Raw genomic sequence first — 22,149 nt, 5'->3', positions numbered from 1 at the left:
TGTCTTTGCTACAGGAGGAAAGAGGTGGGATTTAGGTTTGAGTTGCTTGAACTACATTGCAAAAACTCAAGATCTTAGTCTATTTGTCTTTAGTCAAAATGTCTCATCCCACTTGATTTACAATGAATTCACTTAACAAGTGACATTTCAGCAAGATGGAGGGACTTGTTTTAAGACAATGTATCTTAAACATCTTGTTCAGTCAAACAATCGTGAACTTGTTTTGAGTTGTATTTTACAAGAAAACTCAAAATATGTTTAATACATCTCAAATTAGGAGGTTATATGAAAGCAAAAGTCTATTTTTGAGTGAAAAACTGCTATTTTTAGCATGTCTGGCTTATTTTAAGACACTTAAGCTTGGTAATCCTGGTAAAATATAGCTTAAAAATAAGTTTCCCCAGCTAATTTTATGATCTAAATATTTTTAAATATCATATCTTATTTGAAGAATCTTACCAAGATGTTTTTCACTTGTTCTATTGACAGATTTTTTTTTCACTTATTTCAAGGGAAAAGTTCCTCAAACTAAGTTTTTTGTTCTTGTGTTGAGAGGGGCATTTTTTCCAGTGTAGTTGTAGATAATAAAGAAAAGAAGACATTAATCACTGGGAGGAATTAGTATCGACGCTGTAGATGTCAATTATCCCTCTGTACTCCTCCTCGCCCGGTGTTCTTAGTGGTGACAAGATAGCTTTAATTTTGATTTAGCTCTCTCTGTACACTCAGTGTCAGCTGTCTCTATATATGGCTGTTTGTAAGTGATCTGAGCTGTAAGCGTTAGAGTTGCTGATGCTCCTGAAATTAAATCTCTCTCTCTCTCTGGATTTCCTCTCACCTGTTACCAATAAACACTTTATTGGAGAGAACATTGCACCCATATTTGTCAGTATCATCATGGTTCTCCGCTCACCTCACTCATTACATCCTCACATGTCCCGGTAGTCCATGTGTTTCTGTGTCTCTGACCCGTGGTGGACAAACAGGCATATCGGTTTTGCAAATACATTGGGGACTATGATTCTTGGAGCCAGCCTTCTTTCTTTCTCTTTTTCCAGCTATAATAGGCAATCCACCCCGTTCGGGCTTGCCACCAACTGGCAGCGCCGGCAGGCTGCCCCCGGACCTTGGAGCGGTATCAAGCAGACCGGGCCAGTATCGTTGCAGCCAAAACCCAACAGATGCACCGCACTGAAGACGACATCACAAAATCAGCGGACTAATGTTTAAAATGTTCTCCCTCGCTCATGAACACACTCATTCACGTCTAAATATAAACACTGCCTCAGCCTGGGAGCTAGCGGATGAGTGGAAATACAATCTGGTGTATCAATTTAATCTCTGCTGATTTCTCTTTGTCCTTGTTGTATCTATTTCTATGTGGCTTTCCGAAGACAAAGTTTCAACTGTAGAAGAGTAGATAGAAGTCTACCTTTCTTGCACGAGTTGGAAGGGCAGTTTTGAAAGGAATGTTTTCATTTTCCTTACTAATATTTAATCATAAGTCGTATATTTTATGCTCATTTTGAGAGGCGCTGCAGTATACTTTGTGTTGTATTAATAATTCAGTGCACCCTCAAGAACTTTTTCTCTTTTCACATGTGTGAGCCTGGAACATTTACACTTCTGTTCTGTACTTAAGTTATTCACTGAGCCTGCACAGAGATCATTTCTGATAGAAAATCTTGGCAACATAATTATTCAAATGAATCATCTACTAAAGTACAATAAAATCAAAATGAGTGAAGAGTGAAAAAAAAATGCCCAAAGGGAATAAAAATGTCCTCATTATCATTAAGTATCTCAGTACTGGCTCACACAGCACATTTGTCACTGTCAAATATCAACTTCTCAATTAAATTATTCCTCTTTGTGTCTGCCTCTATCTCTCCCACTCACCTTTACAAGACAATCGAAACTGCACAGCATCCCACATCCGATCAATGCCAAGCAGGGAGGATGTCCTTGCACGACAATGCGCTGTGCAAACCCTGCAAGATGTTCAGAAAGAATACGTACAGATGTCAGACACATTTTCACACTGCTCATTTTTCCATTCGTACACTCTTTTCAAGCCCTGCACTGTGCTTTCTCTGCCGTGCAGCCCTCTAATAGTGGATTAGTCTGGGCTTGTAAATGCTGCAAAGCTCTGAGAATGAACATCGATCTAGCAGTTTAATGAGAAATAACATGGGACGGACCCCAATATCATCTCTCCTTCCCTCTCTTTAGCTCCCCATTTCTTCCTGACGAATTAACACTTTAGCTTCTTTACTCCAAAGTGTCTGACAGTCAAAAGAACTATAAACTCTCCTCTCACGCAGCTACTTCAGTTGGCATCAGCAGGTGATGCATTCTACTTGGGAAAATCAGCCAAAGGTAAAAGTGCATGTTATGTTAGGAGAGGCGACTTTACCGATGAGGCAAAAAAAGAAACAGAAAAGTCACATAGAGTTACACACACAGGCACATCCTGCCCACTTTCTGCAGACCGATGCTGGCACTATACGTCCTCAGGCCTGCCTTGGTTGGTGGTTTGATAAATTGGCCCTTTCATCTCGTCGATGTGCATTGTGTCAGTGGGCTTGTGTGCATTTGAATCTATGAGTGCACGCCTGTGTGTGTGTGTACGTGCGTGCGTCTGCCCGAGTACATTGTCTGAGCTGTGAAGTGTTTGGCTTCCTCACTGAGGGCTGCTGTCACAGCCTCTGAAAGCGTGTAATAGGTGCCCATTCTGCCGGAATGAATACGCATCCATACACCAGCAAGAAAATGTGGCATTTCAAAAAGACTCGGGATAATCGAACAAAAAAAATTATTAAAAGGGGCATAGCAATGTCATTCTTTTCAGCTAAGCTCTAAATTTGGTGCGTGTGATTGCTCCGGGAACTGTTTGCAGGCCACAGTGAATTAATGCCATTTTGATAGATCAATGGTGGTTATTGTTGGCCGTGCAAAACACTCTGGCACCAAATATGGGGTTTCTGTGAGTTGGACTGTGATTCACGCTGTGTAATGTTGTCTTGGTGTGATTACAATTCAAAGACAATACTTTGTTTATTCAAGTTCCGCTTTAACATAATTCCTGAAGTATGAGTTCATTCACAGCAGTTGGTTCTTCTGAGATCATTTATAGAATCTGCCAGTTTCAACTAAATAGTGTTCCAGAAAGTCTGTGTTTGTCTGTCATATTAGAGTAGGGCTGCAAATAATGATTGATGTTATTAATCATTATTTTTGTCCTAAAACCAGAAATGAATTTAACACATTTGTCATTAAGTCAATAAAAAGCCCCATTAGTGAAAAATTGTCACCACAAGTTTCTTGAAACCACTTGGATGTCTTCAAAACACTTTGTTTTCTCCTGAAAAATAACACAAAAGGCATTCACAATGGACCAATCAGTAAATTAACAAGGTCTTAAGTCCTTCTCTGGGCACTGACTTTACTCCTCATAACTCAAGTTTGTGTAATGAAATGATATTATTAGAAGTTTTGTCCCTGAAAATAAATACCTCCCTACCTTAAAATGGCTTAGCTGCAGTCTTGCAAAGCCAGACCATTCCTTAGCTCTGACACAGCGCTGTGTAGAATGGTCTGATTGCTCCTCATTATCACTCTGCTATGGGGAAAATTCTGATGTGTTTGTATTTCTTCAAACCAAAACCATAGTTTGCCAGGCAAAGAAAATAACGCATGTATGGTGTGACTCAAAACAGGGATGCATGAATTGTTTTGGTGAAAAATGTGCACGCATGGAGGTAAGTGATGTCATTAAAATGGATATTTCACAGAAAAAAAAGATACTGTTGCTTTATACTTTATTGCAAACTTGAAACTTTCAGGATTTAGGTTGCTGTCCAAGCAATGTCGTAGTGGTTCCTCGTATTGAAGGGGGCTTGAAAATGGTAACATAGAAGGCTAATGGCAGGCTCATACCTACAATCTGCATCCAGTGTATAAGGCAAAATGTAAGTCAACAGTGTTGCTTTCTTTATAATGTGAAGATCTATGAAGTCTCTCTCTCCATGCACCCCTCCTTAGTCAAGCTCACCTATGATTCTTCTCAAACTCAGTAACACTACTCTTTGTTACCCATTGGCAAATTCTAATATTTGAATAATTAAGCCTTGCATCTGTTTAAAGGAACTCTGAAGAAAATAATGGCACAAATGACTGATCCCTTGTTTTTAAGATGGTCAGTGCTACACTGCAGTTTCAAGGTGCTCTGCCATGGCATCGGCTGCCTATTTCACTCATGATATATCCTGAATAAAGTATCAAAACTGACATACAGAAGTTCAAATTTGATTTCCACCAGAGGAAGACTTCTTCCTAACACGTCTTTGACCGAACTTAACCTGTTTGACACACTTTGACCCAAGCTAGTAAAAGTGAGGAATGAGTTATTTTCGGAAAAGGTTCAAGAATAGTCTGCTGGGAAAATGGTACAGAGAGTCACTACACCTCCCGTGACCGAGGAAAGAGCTTATTCAAAGGCCAAGCCTGTAACTTATGTTCTAAAAGCTTGCAGCTTATCACCCGTCTTCTGTGGGCTGAAAGCACTAAAGTGATATTTTCCTCCTGGTCCGTTTTATTTTAGGGGTTCGAAGAGGTCACAGTTTTCTGTCTAATACAAGAAAACAACAAAGATTGGAGAAAAACTGGGGATTCGGTGAAGCAGAAATGCCCCTTTCTTATTAAATTCTTTTAGTTGTATGTTTTTGAACGGACAAGACCCCATGCTTGGAAACTATCTTAATCATCAGTGACACACTACCTCCCATCCTGACAGTAATAGTATAACCTCTGCATGATAATGAAATTATAGATGGTTATAGAGTGCAATTGAGGGTGACCAGGTGATTGTGGGACATCGGAGCATTAATTTGGAGAGCATTCAGACGTGAAAACACTGCATCAGTATAAGAATAATTACATGTCAGGGAATCTGGGAGTCTTTTCTGTTCGTTTTTTTTTATGTAAGATGGATAATATTCATGTGGGTGCACAGTGCGGAGACCAACTCACTCGACCAGTGCTCCCACTCACTCACTCGCTCTACAAATCGAGCATTCAGTGTTCACTATCACACGCGCCGAGAGAGCCAAGAGCGCGATCTGTCTGCCTCTCATTCATCCCGGTGAAGGCTGCCCCACACTTTCTTCTGCTCTTCCTCCCCCTCTCCTCACCTCTCCTCTCTCCCCTCCCCTCACGCCGGGGGTAGCTGACTTTTTGATGTTGTCTTCTCCCCTCCGCGGTGCCTTTCGCTCGGAGTAGTAGTGGATGATATCAGCAGAGCTCCGTGTCTTGTTTTCTCCGCGATACTACGGACTGGAGGGGAGACGATAGAGGACACGAGCATCACGACAGTTTTCTTTCTTTCTTTCTTTCGTGGACGAGGACGTCGCAGTTTAGAAATTAAAGAAAAGATATCCGCACCGAGCGGCGCTGACTCCCCGTTAAGTTTGGACGGATTTTACGCACAGGTGCGCTAAAGGATTTGAGACAGGCAGTTGGCGGATGGTTGTGGGTTTCGTGGAGAGGAGCCACTGCCTCTGCGCAAGGTGAGTGATGGATTGATGGGGAATACCGACAGTGGAGTTGGAATCACGATTTACTGACCCCACTTTAACTTTGTTATTGGGCTTTTAAATCATCTGTTTCAAGCAGAGCAGGGAAAGTTTTTTTTTAAATCGCTGGATATTTCTGTGGAATTCCTGCTGGGACAGTGAGATGTAGTTTGTAGTCACCTCTGCAAAGTTTGTGTTAAATCTGATGCGTAGTATTTGTGTTTTTTTCCTAATTCCCAGCATCTAGTGATGCATAGCATTATAGCTTCAATAAAACACCTATATCATCCCTCTTTGGAGTTTACAGGGTTTTTTCTTTTAAAGCAGCACTTTCATCTATTTATTACTTACTAATTCCAGGTCTGTCTCAAGATTTTGGCAACAATGAGTTGAACTAATGTGTTTTAGCGTTGCAGTTAATCTGGATTATGTTCTCAGTTTCAAGTTTGTTTGACAAAAATGTCAGGAAACTATGAGAGATGTCCATCAGAGGATGCCTGAGCCCAATGTGAAGTCCTCAAATGTGCTGTCAGACCAGGAGTGTAAATCACAAAGACATGTATTAGTTTACAGAGACACAAAGATAGAGAAGAGCAGCTAAACCCTCCACTGACAAAGGTGAAGCCAGACAACAGATGAGCATCATGCTGGATAAATGACTTACATGATTAATGGATTATCAAAATAGCTGCAGATTTAAGATCCGGCAATCAATTATTAAAATAATTTACTAAACATTCTAGGTCTGTTTGACTTTTCAGTGGATTTAGAGAAAGTTGGAAACCTGCTTTAGTTTAAAATAGAGGCTTCTCCTCATGCTGTAGAACCTTCTCACAACATTGCAAGTCAAAGCTCAGCCCCACCTTCAATAATGACTTTTTGAGAGATATGAAATGAGACACGTGCTAGATATAAAATGGATTTGCTTTGATGCATCCAACCCTCTCAAAGCCTTCTCTCATTGCAAGTATCTGTCACTTTGGGAGGAATGTCCAGTCAGCCTCGCACTGGGTGTCTGTTGCAGGATGATACCAGCTTATGGTCTTTTGAAAGCACTCAGCAGCCTGTCAACAGGACAGACACATACAGTACAGGCTATTTCCAAATATCACTCAGTCAGACTCACTGTAATGAAGTGCCATGAATTCAGACAATTGAGTTCATCAATGTCATCACATGCAGCCATCATTCCAATTCTCAGGTTCTCAGAAAAGGACAGTTTTTCTTCTCCCCAGGCTGCGCTCACTGCTCTGTGCACTGTGTCTTTATCTTTCCACTGAGTTGCACTGGTTCTATTTTTCCACATGCAGCCCAAGCGTCTGACCAGCGCTGAGGTTTCTGCTCTGTTTACGTACAGTTATTGATCACGAGTCAGCACAAGTGATCTTCAGTGTTGTGCTGTCATTGATTCTGCCTGCGCTGGCTTTTACTGTACTTCAGGTCACTGCAGCAGACAGGCCAGCAGAGTGTCTGAGAGCTAGGAAAGAGCAACAACTGGCAATTGTTTTCTTTGTGAAATTCGTGAAAAAGCATCGTCCCTGCGGCCAAGAAACGCCAGTTCGAAACTAGAGTTGAAATTACTAGTGGATGGTAAACAAAAAATGAAATGCCAAACAACATTTTAAAGATATTTGAGGCAATAAAAAGTGCAAAATCACAGAAAAAGTCGATCATTTGCCAAGTACGTATCTCATTCTAAATTCTTTCAGCCCTACATATTTCCTGTTTCATTTAAGTTTCATTCACTATGTGGCAGGACAATAAAGGTCATTGTTTTGATATGAATATAACTGCAACCCCTTTATTTCTCAAATTGTCTGTATGTAACTTCAGAGTTCATACCCTAAATCACCCCAAAAACAAAGCAAGTTAATTTGCACGTTGATAATGTCAGGCATATGCAGTGCAGCGTTCTCCAGCTCTGAGCCATCCAAAAGTACAGTAGCCTATTTCACTCTCCCTGTTTCTGTTTCTCTGTGTCTCTGGGGAGAGAATCTGATTAACCAACTGGCATAATTTACCCAGTCCTAAAGGAACAAACGCAGAAGCGGTGTTGTACTTGAAAAGTGCCCGCTTTCCTTATATACATAAAGATAAAACATATGCATACTCAGACAGGAAGACACAAACACTGAGTCACACACACAAGAAGAGTCTGAGAGCAATAATTGAAGCCGTGAAGCTCTTGAAAAGTGGCTGCAGCTTCCTTGCTTTCCTTAATAGGACAGGGATTGATTGAGCGAGTGCGTATATGTGCACGGGCGCGCGTGAGTGTTTGTTCGCAGGCGAGCGATTGCTGTAGTTCCTTTAGGACTGATGGAGCATCATGTGTAGGTGTGTGTCTTTGTGTGTATGTTTTCTGCTAGGAGTGCTCCATAGCAACAGGCAGCATATCTTCTTCGAATATCTTTTTTTTTCCTCACACGTCGTTTGCTGTGACCTTTCTGCTGACTGTGTGCTATATCTTTGCACGAGTGTATCCGCAACCGTGTTAATGTGTGTGTGCACGTGTGTGACTGTTTACATCCGTGTGTGGGCCATTTGACCTTTCATTGTGTACCTTCATTAATAGCTGCATAATAAGTAATATGGAAACCAACCGCTGCGCCCGCCTGCACAATCAAGATATGAAGTTTGTCTCATAGCAGCATCAGCGCATTGCCAGCCTTCTTTCCAAAGAGCTTTTTTTTTTCCTTCTCAAACAAAGCAGATATCATCTCAATTGTGCAATATTGATAATGATTTGTTATGCTTTGAACAAGTGTCAGATTATCACTTTTAGCCTATTTCAAGTATCCCTCTGAGGAAACAAGGGAGACATCTTTAATATATATCTTGACACGGTTGTCGTGTTATGTTAATATCAGTGTTAGACTAATAACTGGCTGCATATTTCATATCCGGGCCTAGCAGACAGAGCTCTTTAGAAATCAATTTTCTTTTGCTCCATCACCATGATCGGAAAATGGCCCGCTGCCAGATAGGGAGGGAATAAAGGAAGGAGAGGGGGTGCATTAGTGAGTGAGGAACGAAAAATACGCCTATCAGATGTAGAATTCATTCTTTTGCTCTGTATTTGTCCAAATAAGTTATTTGCTTTCTCAAACTCCACGACAAAAACACACACAGCAAGGACTGGATGCAGGTTCAAGCTGAATACAGACTTTGTACAGGCTCTGTATGTAGGCTAGGTAGTGCAAGGTCATGCCCTATTTAATTCATGCTATTGTGTGTTTGTGGGTGTTTCTGTGATGCACTAGCACAGCATGCAGCCTAAGCTCATACATATCAATAGCATATTCCCCGTGTGGATGTTTGTTTGGTTATAATTTACACAGAACATAAACACAATGCAGCATGATGTTAAAACACATGCATGCGTTCTTTGTAGATGGAGAATATATAACAAATCATGTAACAATTGCAAGATTTGTGTTCTTTTAAAGGCTTTTAGTTCCTTTGCTTTAATACTTGAAATATTCCTCAAAGCGAAAAGAAACAAATGCCGCCTTCTCAGCTTCAGTTTCCACTTCAACCTTATACACAGATTTAGAAAACATGTTGTAGTTTGTGAATCATATGGCAAAGGAGGCAAAATGAATGCGACTGAAAAAGTAGTTGTAGGTATTGGTTTTGGGGCAGTGTGGTGCGTGGGTGAATGCATTTTTTTTAAATGCTAGTGAGTTTTTTTCTTTGTTTTGAGTTTGTTTCATTGTCAGGTTATTTCTTTTTCTGATAGCTCATTACCTTCAGATTAATGTAAAGCTTCTCAAAGGTTTCGCTGTTTTTCTTTTCAGCGCGGGATTTATTTTCTTGTTTGATCAGTTGACTGTTGAGTACCATAATCAATGCCATTGATTGCTTCCCTGTTCTTGTAGCTCAAGTTCATGCAAACACTGTTCTCCAACAAAATCTCAAGGGGCCAAGCAAGCTGTAACACTTGAACCCAGAAGCCAAAAATCTGTATTTTCAATGTAACGTGGCTGCAGACGTGGTTTCATTCATCTTACAAATAGTTGCATGTCTGTCTCCTATGTGGATGCATCACAATGGCCCTTATATTGAACAGAAAAACACACAGGACTCCTGTGGGTGTTTCTGAAAGGCTGGCTGTAACTTTGACTTTTTACACTATATAGCATCTTGTTACCGACTGAGCTGTATAGCATCATGTCAGTGATTATTCCTGAGGTGGGCCAAGTGCTATGGCATATCCTGCTGCTGGAGTTCGTTGCCTTCCAAGCAAAGTGGGCGGACGTAGCATGGCATATCTGCAGGGTTTAACTTTCTGCTGTGTTTGGATGCCAACGATGTACAAATCAAAGCTCCTGCGAAGTCCGGCAGCAGCCACTTCAATCACAACTTTAGCATCCTAAAGATGAATCACAAACGTGTGAATAACTGAAAAGTGACTCTCTCAACCTCACCTCAAAACAAGCTTTTATTGAGCTTTCTGAGCACATGGTCACACATGTTAGGCTGCCACAGAGGACATCCAGCACTTGGGCAGATGATGGACTTGTCACCCAGACCTGTGTGTGCACACAGATTTGGCTTTTAGAGAACAAAGCTACCTGCGAACTGAGCAAACAAAAATCTCTGCAGTGTGAAAGTTAAGCACGAGCAGTCGTCATGATGGCAATCTCAACAAAACATGCCATAAGCCAACCCTGGAAGTAACCAGAAATATCCTTCATCTTTGCCACAGTTGCTTAACAATAATGCCAACCCACCTTTTTGCAAATCATCCCAAAAAAAGTTACACAGTAGATTATACAGCTGGCATGCATAAAGCAACAGATAAGTGTTTTTGCACAAGAAAATACTTCACTCGTTGACTTGCGTGAGTTGACACACACCTCATACAAAAGGAGTCTTAATAGGTGTATCACCTCAGCTTTTATACATGGATGCCTGCAGCAAATTCACATTTACTCAGACACTTTACAGACACTTAAACACACCAACGCATATAAAGCAGAAGCCCTGTGATCGACAGCTGATCCTACAATGATATTTGCACACATGTCCCCCGAGGACCAAAATACATCATCAACTCTCAGCTATATTGTGCTGTACCTATTAATACACCTGCTTCATAGTCAAGCTAGCAGACTTGCAGTAAGCAGGGGCTGTTCAATTGAATTACGCCATGTGATATTCGTATTGGCTGAGCCTTTTGTGCCGGAGAACAAGGAGCTTATTTTACTAATTAGTGAGAGAGAAAATGTCATATTGTTAATTAGCTGTTTGCAGTCATGTCAATTCAATAATGGGAACAAAGAGAAGAAGGAAGGATTGGAAGATGCAGGGGGAGGAAAGTTATTACAAAGCATTATTTGGCTTGTTTCACTTCACTTGTTCCACTCATCGCAATTTTATGCCCGATTTCTCTTACACGTCTTATTTGTCATTCCGGCATCTTTCTGAATGTACTATTTGCAATTCTCACTCCAACTTATGTCTTTTGTGTTGAGGTAAATGTTGCCTCGTGGGAAATCTGTTTGTGCAGTTTCGCTCTAGTCTGTTCGCATAATGCATACTGTACTTGGAAATACAGTATAATGTTTTTGTTTGGGTTTGGGAAAATGCATCTATGAAATATTGAATTAGAACATTATTCCTGGGCGCTCTGATCTCACTTTTACTCACAGCATACAAAAAGGGGCTCTATAGATGTGCATAGCTGTATGTTTAATACTGTAAACTGAGGAATTTATTTGCTGCCAACAGCCAAAATCCTTGAAGTGCGTTCTTTTGTGCGCAGTGCAATACCATGTTTAAGTCCCTCTTTTTATTGACCCCCCCCCCCCCCACACACACACACACACACACACACACATTTTCTTGTTTTTGCTGGATCCTCAGAGTATGCTTTGATATCACTGCAGTATCTGGGAGAATCTTGGTGCAAAACCCAAGACTCTGTTTAGTTTGTAGTTGTCCTCACACTTTCAGGGTGAAAACGTAAAGATGAAAACATTATGAGGAAAGTCACACGGAACAGGAGAAGAACATCTGGGCCAAATGTGCCAAAGTAGAAAAACTGTGCAATTAGTTGCTAATGGAACAGATAGACCCCAACAGTTTTATGGCCATGCAGCATAGCATTTCCCATATGTTACAGTAGCGTAACAGCCCCCATTGAAACTCCAGGCCGGCTTTTGTCTCCCACCATTAACTCAGTTTGCCTAAGAGTCTGTTGCTTAACACACACACTCAGAAAGACACACTGAGGCGGAGATGTGCTCGGTTAAACCAGGAAAACCTAACTTTGCCTGGGTAATAGTCTTCTTTCACCCTCTAATGAGTCCATATTGTGGCCTAAAGCGCTAGATCTGCTATTAATACCATTAACATCTAATGGTCCACAGAGAGAGATTTTCAGAGATAAAACTTCCAGACCCTCATGCATAAAATGGTCTTATAAAGGCAGATAGGTTATAAAATCTAAATAAATGAGATGAATGGAGGCAACAAATCGATAGTTTGCCTTACAAACTGGATCTGGCCTACTGCAAATCCACGTTAAAAGCGAGACATGAGTGGCACATAAGCGCTACTAAAGCATTTGATCTATTCAATCCACACCAACCGTGACCTCCGATTGGCGTCTCTGCCCTCAGAACTAGCTTTTCTGTCTGTCAGCAGCACCGAAGAGCTGAAAGGAAAGCGTCCAGTCTTCACAAGACTGACTGGCAGCATTGATAGTATACCACAGAAGTGAACGCAGTATCACTTAAATGTCAAATGATTCAAGCTTGTATCACTTTACAGCAATTACTTTACTTCTAAGCTGAGCAGTACATTTCCTCTCATGTCACAATACAAATTAACAGTTTAGATTTCCTATACAGGTCTGCTGGATTCCAGTCAGGCGACACACTTGGCGAGGTCATAGATTCCACTGTGTTCTTCTTTAGAAACTTGGGAGATTTTGGCAGTGTGCTCTGGATGGTTATCATTAGGGAATATTTCTCTTCTGCCAAGCTTCTGCCAACTGGGAGTTATCTTATCAGCCAGCGTTTTTGGTTTATTCAAAGTCATTCATGGTGCCATTTATAAATGTCATTTCCCCAACAATTTTGGCACACATGCAGGCCCATGTCATCAGACTCCCACCTCCATGTTCCACTGGTGGGACTACGTACTCACTGTGGTAGTGAGTAGGTTTACAGGAAACATGCTGGACCCCCTCTGAGTCAACTGAACAAATTTATTTTTTATCTCATCTGACCAAAGAATGTACTTCCAGCATTTATTAGACTTCTATTCATGTAGCTTAGCAACGCTTAGTCTTGCAATTTTGTGCTAAAAAGGATGTTTTTCTTGAACGGCATCTATAAAGGTTGATGTTCTGCAATGTTCCTCGCGTTGTGTGAGGTGTCAGAGAAAGACTGAAGTGCTTGTCTTTCTGTTTTAAAGACTAAGATTGCGCATGTCGCAAACTGTCAGTGGCATCAATTTAGGAGGATGACCAGTGCAGCTCTGATTAGTGCCACCACGGTGTGTTCGATATCTCCTGATCGCTGCAGCGACATTGTTTCCACTGATGTTTTTATTGGTCATTTATCTTCCTTGTGAGACTGTCACAGTCAGATTTTTGTTAGTTCCCCAGGCAACTCCTTTCCATGTGAAGCCACGATGCAGACATGCCGAAAGACACAGCCCATAGTCACAGTCTAAAACCAAGAAAGTTCTGGTGTTCACTGTTCATTTTATAACCACCTTTATGTAATTAGGCTAACTGGAAATCACAGGTGTTCTCCATTTTTTTGGAATGATCGCAGAGTTTTAAAATGTGTGTGTCAGTGATCACAGCTGTATTCACTTTTGTGGGTGTGTATTTTTATATAGTCTGTCTGAAGTAGTTGTTTGTGGTAGTTCAGAAGAGGATCTTATCTACTTGTCAACTTTGAACAATGCAGTTGCTTAGAAATGATTCAGTTTTGAGTCATTTGGCATTTAAATAATGTTGTAAATGGATGTACTCACTTCTGTTGTTTACTGAACATACTGGATAACAATGGCTCAACAGAAAAAAGACAACAAGGTTTTCATATTTGGTTTCCTTAATTTTATAGATATTCTAGATTGAAAGACAAATTTGGAAAGCTGATGCCCGATCGATCATTGCAAATTCCATTAAAATTTCACAACGCAAAAAGTCAATGGAGGACGACATTCACTAAGTGTGCAGATGACATCCGTCTTGTAGTTTGTGTGGACTGATACATTGAATAGAAAAGTAGTCAATGTTGTCCGCGAGATGAGCAAGTGACCAGTGTCTAAAAATGCTTTCTATGTGGATTGACCTTTAAAGAGCTCTGGTGGCGACCTACCGGTCATTGCTTTTTATTCACTGATGAACACCAATATTTAAACTTTAAAAATTCTTTTACAAAAAAAGCAACCAGAAAATTTAATGTCATTTTCATCTCATTGTTGTGCTATGTCCCTGTAATATCCCCTACGTGAGCAGAATAAATGGCATTTGCACATGAGGTGGTAAACCTCTTCACAGTATCTCAGTGAATCTCAGTAAATCATTCAAGCAATCAGTCACTTCATTTGTCACTGCCATTGGTTGTGTATCGGTGAAACACAAATCGCAAGATAGCAAAACTAATAAAACTGTATCTACACAAAGTATCCCATCTCACACACCTCTGATGGAACAGATATGCTCCTATTTTAATCAGTTCAGCTGTCTACACCGGCTGCACAGCACCACACTAAGAGTATTTTTACACTTCAAGCCCATTTTCCTGCATTTTGCCCTTGTAACCACAATGACTACGTGTTGGGCTTTCAAAGCATGGATGAGTTATAGCTTCATACTGTACCTGAACAAATCCTGCAGTGCGGTATATTATGCTGAATGCTAACATGCTCACATTGACATTTCTAATACGCTGCAATGCTCATCATTTGTACACGAGTTACACTTGGGCTGATGGGAATATCAGCGTAAGTGATAAGTGATTGAGTAATAGGAATGATAGGATGTTTTTTGCCCGATAATGCCGTTATATGACAAGCAGGGTTATTATAATTCATCCTTTGAAGGACATGAATAGGACATTTCATTCAAAGGCGTGCATTTGTAGCTCAGGATAGAGACAGAGGATCACTAGAGTCAGCCATGAATATTTATACAAAATACTGTCAATCCATCAAGTAGATATGACCGTGTAAACTATATAAGTTTAAAATCACCATAATGGGATCACCAAAGTTATTACAGTTCTTCTTGAGGGGATGCAACCATCCAATGAAAATGCCATATGATCGCCAAATTATTTCAGATTATTTTGTTGAAACAATGACTGTCTAAACATAATACTGTAACTACTGAAATCTTAGTCTGGGCCAAAGTGATGAACCGTCTGACCAACCAACTTTCCCTTAACGAGAGCAACATCGCTATTATAACTAAAAAGACATTCTTCTATAATTTTTTATGCTCTTTGTGCAATAGACATATTGCAGTTTGTCAGATATTCAGTACCAAAATCTAATAGCATAGGAGAAAATACAGTAAATAATGGGCAAAGCCTCTTTCTCATTAAGACGATCATTTCTTTCGCGCGAAAGAGCTGAGAATAAACATACACATCTAAGGTATCTTTGAAATAATATAAAAAGTAGTATGCAGTCCTCAGAGGAATAAGTATCTGTAACTTCAAGATGCATTGCAGTTCATTCCAGTATAAGGTGCATGATACAGTAGCTTATCTGTTCTTCTCTCCCAGGAGTAGATAAGTCTAGCCTACACCATCCCTCATGAATAATCCCTGCCCTAGAGGCCATATTTCCACTACTGGGAGAGAAAGAAGGCAACAGAAATGAGGAAAGGGAGGCAAAGAGATGGCAAACAAAGTGTGGCTATGTGCGATGGTTTCAGACTATCAGTATCAAGATGCTCCAACTCAGACAGGAGAATCAAGCTCAAATGCAATTTGCTGCACAACAAACATTGAGCGAAGGTAGAGAAAGACATAAAACACTCACTGATGATAACTGAGTCTAAAATTATCTTTAAATGACCTCTGAGGAACAGACAGGAATCCTGATTGCATATTTGTCTGTTTGAGATTTTTGGCTTTTATCTCTTAGTTTTATATTCCACAGTTGTGCGTTTGTACCCCAGCTGTATTTGAGGTTGTGTATGTATGCAGTTTGCAGTATTTAGCAAGAACAGTACAAAGCAAGCTCCTGCAGTGAAAACAGAATGAATGCGGGTTTGGATTCAGACTCAGGCTGTGGCTCCTTTGAAGACTTTATTCCCTCAGTCTAGTACCTTTGATTGCTACTATACAAAGGGGAGGGTTATGAATCTTGGAGGGAGTGTGGCGGTTGTGGGGCAGGCGAAGGAGAAGACACTGTTCGGAAAGATTACATTACCAGGAGCGAAACAGGAAAAAAATTGTAATGTGAAACATCAAAGTGACACAGCGGAGTGCCTTTGCGATATAGAGTTCCATATTATTAACCCTGCTACCCCTTCTCTTGTTATTCCCACTAGTGACTCATTAGACAGGTCATTGGCTCACAGGCTGATGTCAATATTTCATCATCTGTATGCATAATTTGACAGTTAAATCAGAGCAGTACTTTATCTCAAATGAGAAAGGGGTTGTATAAAATGAGAAAAAGTGAAATAGGGGAACAGACAGTCCAGTGCAGTTCAGAGCAGCCAATGTACAAACGGAGGAAACTAGGAAGGAAGGATCTCAAAAGAAGCCCAGCTACCCAAACCACCTGCTGTTCTCAGTTTTCATCTCTCAGTCTCTCTTGCCCTCTATAAAGTTTGGCACATTTTTCACTACCGCTTTTTGTCTTTCACAAGTTCATCCTCAGTACACTCTTTACCAATAAAGCTGTGTTGTCAGGCCAGTAAAAGAGCTCAGAATGTATTTGTAATAGGAGTGGTGTCTCTGAAGCTCCCCACTGGTGTAAAACGTTATATATCTGTCAATACAATAGGGTTCTCATTTAGCACAACACTATCTAGTTGCAAGAAATATTACAGCCTAATTAATATTCTAAGCCCAGGCGACAGAAAACAGCCTCAGTGGTTGCATTTATTAGGAAAGAACAAAAAGGCACATCCAATTCAATGCCAGCTATTTAATGAATGGTGGGCCAGCGGCTGAGATTTCAGGGAGGGCTCGGGGTTCACATCGATGTTAAATACTTGATGTGTTCTTAAAAGAGAATCCCCTTTAGGTTCATTCTGTCGTCAGATGCCTCAGGCTTTCATGTGAGACTCGTCTAGTTTTTGCCGTCCCGTGTCTAATTGAGTTTAGGACTTTTTCATTTTTAATCTGAGCTGCTGTTTCTGTATGAAATTCATCTCTTTCCTCACGTTAACTGTTAGACATTTTGACTTTTTTATTCATATATATATCAACATTCACCTCTCTTGCAAATGTTGCCACATTTTCAGTCTGTTTGTGTTTCACCCAATCCGCCTGCCAGATGTCCCCTTCCTGTTCCCATGTCACCCGTCTGCCACACCTACCTCACATTCCAAATCAGCTCTCCTGCTGTCCACATCCACAACTCTGTCAGATTACTTTGCTGGGTTTGCCTGAGCCTGGTATTTCTCCTGAATGCCTTCCTGCTTACCTGTCTATTTCAGATTCAGATCACAATCTATGCTTTATCCACAGGTTTTGTTTGACTCTCCTAAAGCAGGTCCCCCTCTCAGCACACATTATGGAATTCATTCTACATGTAGTTTGACAGCCTCTATCTACTTCTTGATCACTAAATTCTACTCTTAGAAATCACCTGAGAACCATTTCCTTGTAACATTAAATTATCACAATTTGATAAGACATAATCATAGTTAAAAGCTTTGAAGAACAGCCTTAAATATTCTTTTTAATGATTTAAAACTGTAATAATCTGCCTCATCAGCATCATTTGGATTTGATTTAAATTGATTAGCAATATATAACCAGATGATTTACCAACTGTCAGATAGCTACGGAGAAGTATGCAAACTTTCCTTTTTCCAGCTGAGCACCACTTGCACCAAACCTGTGAACAGACATAACAGCAGCCTTCTGAAATAGTCACAAATGAAGCATAGCATTGCTTCAGAAACAGCATCCAAAACGAGCTTGAATTGGCCGCTTGGCATCAGCTGTTTCATGTGTGCATCATAACTGTCTCATTAGCAGCTGTGTGGCTTGCTTAATCCAATCATCTTCATAGAGGTGTCATCACCACCATTATAACATAACATACCACAGAACCCCTTCCTACTGCAGCTCCCATCAGCACCCCAACCTCCCCCTTATGTGCTATGTTTTATTGACTCGTTGATTTTTAATAATCATGTTCACACAACCATAAACCCATTGACAGGTGAAGTGAACAACATTAATTGTCTCATTACGATGTAATGTTCCGTTGGGAAACCTTGGGTCCTGGAATTCATGTTGATCTCATGTTGACACCCACACAAACATTTTTGCAGACCAAACACACTCCCCTATGACAACAGCACTCCATAAGGGCCTTGAAAGTACAAGTCTAATCCCTGAAGGCCCCAAAGGATCAGCTGAGAATGTTTCAAACCCAGACAGTACAGAACACCCTGAGAGGTCTCATGTCAATGACCTCACTGGCCGGACAATAATAGGCAGGCAGTTTTGATATTGTGTCCGATCAGATGTGTTCATTGAAGTGATTAGTTCTTCCTGCAGAATCCCAGAATGCCTGTTGACAGAATCCTTTACAAAAGGTTTGCTCCATTGTTTTGAAAGACTTTTCTTCTCACCTTGAGAGTCTGTCTGTACTGTGAAAGGAATAAACACAAAGGCAGTTTGAGTACTCTGTCTGTTTGTGGACAGATTTCTATCAACACAATAGTGTCACAACCGTTACCCAGATACAAAACGTTACATGTGTGTAGCTGAGATGAAAATGAAAGCTGAGTTTAAGGACTGGTGTTGTCTGATGCAGTACTCAGATAATCATGAAGTAATTTTAGTTCTGGCTTCTGAGTGCTTTTGTCACAAAGTCAGCATGTTGATGGACAGGCGGACTCAAACAGGTTGTCCACAAATCCCAAGGCTGAGGATCAATCCCATTCTTATTCTGACAGTATGTAAAGTTGTGCACAAGTGTTCCCACAAAGAGTACAGCAACGATTACACAGATTGCCAACAAAATCTTTATAATCTTTGGTACGAATGGTCAAGTCCTTTACTAAACTGTTCCAAATCTGGCAAAACATTTTGTGTTCACATAATACCCACAGTAAGAAGCTGATTAAGAAAGCTGTCTTCCAGAACCTTCTTTCTGGGCGATGACAAGATATCAGCTTCCACTCCCGTGTATCATCTATATATAAACTGTCTTAACTTGTTGCACACCTGTGTCATAAAAGATTAAATCGTTTTCTATGACCTTTATGTGCATCTGAGTGAAAAATAAGATGCAAATTAGTACCAAGGAGAAAAGAAAAGACTAACTGAAATTAAAGTTTCCACTGATACCAAATATAATACATGCTGTGTATAATACTGACTTGTTTGCGATTCATTATATTTTCAAAATTGACACTTACGTTGCAATAAATTAAATGCTTGGTGCCCCTATTAAGCCTCCCTTCTCCCTCCCTACCTTCTCTTTTCTCTTCTCACCTTCTTTCATTATGTTTCCCGCTATCTGTGTCTCCATCTTTTCGCTTCATTGGGTCTGCCATTCCATTAATCTCACCAACAGATTGCCTCTATTAATTAGTCCACATCCTCCATCTTGCATGTAATAGTCAGAGGCAATGGAGATATTAGAGAGATAAGGATATTTCTGCACTGCAGTCACAAACACTTATAATTAGCCCAAAGATTAAAAGATAGATTCGTGTCTGCCTCGCCTTATCCAGGCCGAGAGTGCAAGGTCTTTTCTTGAGACAATATTCTGGGAGGTTGCAAATTCTACAGCAAATGTAATGTGTCAGTTTGTAAAATATCCATTCCATTGTGCCTCATAGGACACCTCCCATTTTGGAGGTAATAATGCATCCAGGCTCTCTAGACAAAACAAGTTTGCAACTTGTCATCTGTGGCATTTCAGAATGAATTCCACGCCTCACAGGCATGTATAACTAACTGAGCTCAGGCAAAGGTGATAGTGAAATTTGTGGCACTAAATCAGATGCATTTCCTATTAATTTTAAAATATATAGCTTGGTTTCTAGGTTCAATTAGATAATGGACTTGTAGGTCCAAGGTGCACTCAACAGACAAGATGAACAGACAGAGATAATTACCAGCAAGGAGTGTGTGCTGAACGTGTGTGTGTGTGTGTGTGTGTGTGTGTGTGTGTGTGTGTGTGTGTGTGTGTGTGTAGGAACCGAGGAAATGCATTGGCTAAATGTAATTACACACTGGAGTTGAGATAAAGAATACAAAATCCTGTCACTAGCTCTTTTCCCTGCTGACACATGGAGTAGATTTTGTCTGATCTCATCACTAATGTTGTGATTCTCGGGACACTGCGCTTTACAAAAGGTCTGATTCATTCAAAGCTGCTGAAGCTGACCTCTGCAGCAGCGTTTCTTGGGTTTTGAAGCACTTTGCCCCCGCAAGCCCTCAGTTCTGCTGCTTCCTTGGCAAAAAGACCTCATCCAGTTTAATGGTGGATGTTCCTGGACCATTCCCTACAGACCCATTACTCACCCTAACCCTGTCAGAGTGGTACCTACAGGGCACCCATAATGAAGAGAATAGAAAATTGAACACAAGACCCCAGAGCACATCATTAAACCATTTTCTATTACAGTACTCTGTATAAAAGCAAAAGAAAATACTGCTGCCAGGTTGTTAAGAACCCAGAGCCACAGCTCCCAGTGGGTGGCTCAGGTCTCTGTGGTTTTACTGGCTGAGCATTCCCAGAGCTGACGAGGTTTTAAGACACTGCTTCTCACCAGGGAATCTTGCTGGAGACCTTTTTAACAGTTTACTTCAGAGGCTAATCCTTAACAAAGTTCCTGATGGCGATACTCTTGGCTTTACAGCATTCTGACTCCCTACCAGCATTCAGAACTTCTGGTAAGTTTAAGAGTTACAATGTTTCCCAGGAGCGGTGCACCATCACTGTTGGAATTTCACCTGCTTCCACCGCAGTTGGCACTTTCTCAACAGCATGCAGGCTACTATCAAACAAATACAGTCCAACAGAGAATGTTTGTGACTGCTTGTGCCACTATAACTTCTTTAACAAAGGCAGCAGAAATATAAGTACAAGAGCTAAGTAAAGCACAGCATGTCAGAATGTCAACAATTAAGCGACTGTCACAAGCCAAGCTTATTGATTACTGTCTAATCCTGTTGTGCTGTGACTTAACATCGAAACTGTTCCATACTGCTGTAATGTTTGTGTATTTCATATTACCTACTTTCTTATTAATTCTACGGAGTATTAGTTAACCTTGTGCAAACATCGCATCTCCATGAGCTCGGCACTCCATGTACAAGATGTGAATAGAACAATTTGAATTTGCTTCTGCACAGGAAATAGAAATTTGTGCTCAAACCATTTTAAATATAAACATTTTAAGAATAGCTCTATTACGGATGCATCAGATTTATTTCAAAATATCTCATTTGCTCATACATCATTTGTGCTCATTTGTGCAAGGAAACCTCTGTGCCTCATTATTTTTGGACTTATTGGAATTAATTTTTCCAAAGTGCAATTCTTCGAACCTGACAATTAATGAAGCAAAAATGTTTTGTTTGCACAAATATGCCCAAATGATGTGCAAACAAATGAATCCCCCTTTTTGGAGTCATTTGTACATTTATGGCTTAATTTCTCTAAAAGGGACGCAACTTTGTCCGATATAATCATCGTTAGTGAAATTATATCGGAATATTCAGATGAGTCAGAAATACTAGCTCATTAAAAAAGAAAACAGAGGAGGATGATGACCCCTGAGGAACTGAGGTCAGTAAAGCAAAGTAGGTGGTATGGTGTAGTGATTCAGTGGTATTAATAGTTGTTATATGTGCATTTTTTGCTAAATCTGTTCATATTTGGTTTCTATTCATGCACCAAGACATTTTTAGAGCCCTTTAAGTGTCAAAAACGCCTGATAAATTAACACACATGACAAGGCGAACGTCCATCAGCTAGCTATCACTGCTTTGTCTCACTGAGGGCTGCAGGAGGATGAAATCTTTACCAGTTGAGATTGGACAGGAAAGAGAGTATATTTTAAATCAACAGCGTGTCTTTAGACTGCAGAAGGAAACCAGAGCGAGATAATGCAAAATCTACACAGAAAGGCTCCACTCAAACTAACCATCCCCAAAGCCGACATAAAAACCTTTTCTAAAATGATTCTAAGGTTGATCTGACCTTAACCTTGCAGACACGCACACCAGAAACACTGAGCAAAAATGATGGGTTTCAGATAAAGTTTTCTTTGCTGGCAAATTGCATGTCAAAATTCAAATCTTCAGATGAAGGTTTAAAAGGCTTTCTTTGTGATTGCGTCTGAGAGAGCTACTTTTTTTTTGTGTTGATTGCCAATTATATTCTCAGTTTG

At 40.4% G+C, this 22,149-nt stretch overlaps 1 protein-coding gene across 1 annotated transcript in view; it reads left to right on the top strand.

Moving 5' to 3' along the window:
• The first annotated feature begins 5,024 nt into the window (after window positions 1-5,024).
• Window positions 5,025-22,149, top strand: part of zgc:171482 (zinc finger protein) — a 58,749-nt gene continuing 41,624 nt past the window's right edge. The window contains exon 1 of the mRNA XM_022190068.2: window positions 5,025-5,567. The gene's annotated coding sequence lies outside the window, so the exon portion shown is untranslated. The remainder of the gene's footprint in view (window positions 5,568-22,149) is intronic.

The sequence above is a fragment of the Acanthochromis polyacanthus genome, chromosome 15 (assembly GCF_021347895.1).
Source record: "Acanthochromis polyacanthus isolate Apoly-LR-REF ecotype Palm Island chromosome 15, KAUST_Apoly_ChrSc, whole genome shotgun sequence".
In the NCBI taxonomy this organism is placed as follows: Eukaryota; Metazoa; Chordata; class Actinopteri; family Pomacentridae; genus Acanthochromis; species Acanthochromis polyacanthus.
The sequence above is the reverse complement of the archived record's forward strand: the minus strand, read 5'-3'. Positions and strand labels throughout refer to the sequence as shown.